A 387-nucleotide genomic window follows, 5' to 3' on the forward strand; every position below is an offset into this window, starting at 1 on the left:
CCCCTCCACCCACGCACCCACCCACGCAATCGTATATTTATGAACCGATTTTTTTTAAATTGGTACTAAAATGTTGCAAATTTTTTGAAGATGAAGACGATGTGGTTTTTTCAAGTGTTACACCTCCACCCACGCATTCACCCACGCGCGTGCGCATTTATGGACCAAAAGCACCGTCTGTCTGTATGTATGTACGCGAACTACTTTCGCATTTGTGGACCGATTTTCGTGAAACTGGTACCAAAATGTTGCAAATTTTGCTGTGGGGTTTTTTTTTAATTTTTTAATTTTTTTTTTTCTACAGAGGAGGGTATGTTTAATCTTTTTTTGCAATATTTCTGAACACATGGTATCAAAATGTTGCAAATTTTTTTGGAGATAGCGACG

Source organism: Nylanderia fulva, unplaced genomic scaffold (genome assembly GCF_048542155.1).
Source record: "Nylanderia fulva isolate GAGA-0341 unplaced genomic scaffold, ASM4854215v1 Scaffold205, whole genome shotgun sequence".
NCBI lineage: Eukaryota > Metazoa > Arthropoda > Insecta > Hymenoptera > Formicidae > Nylanderia > Nylanderia fulva.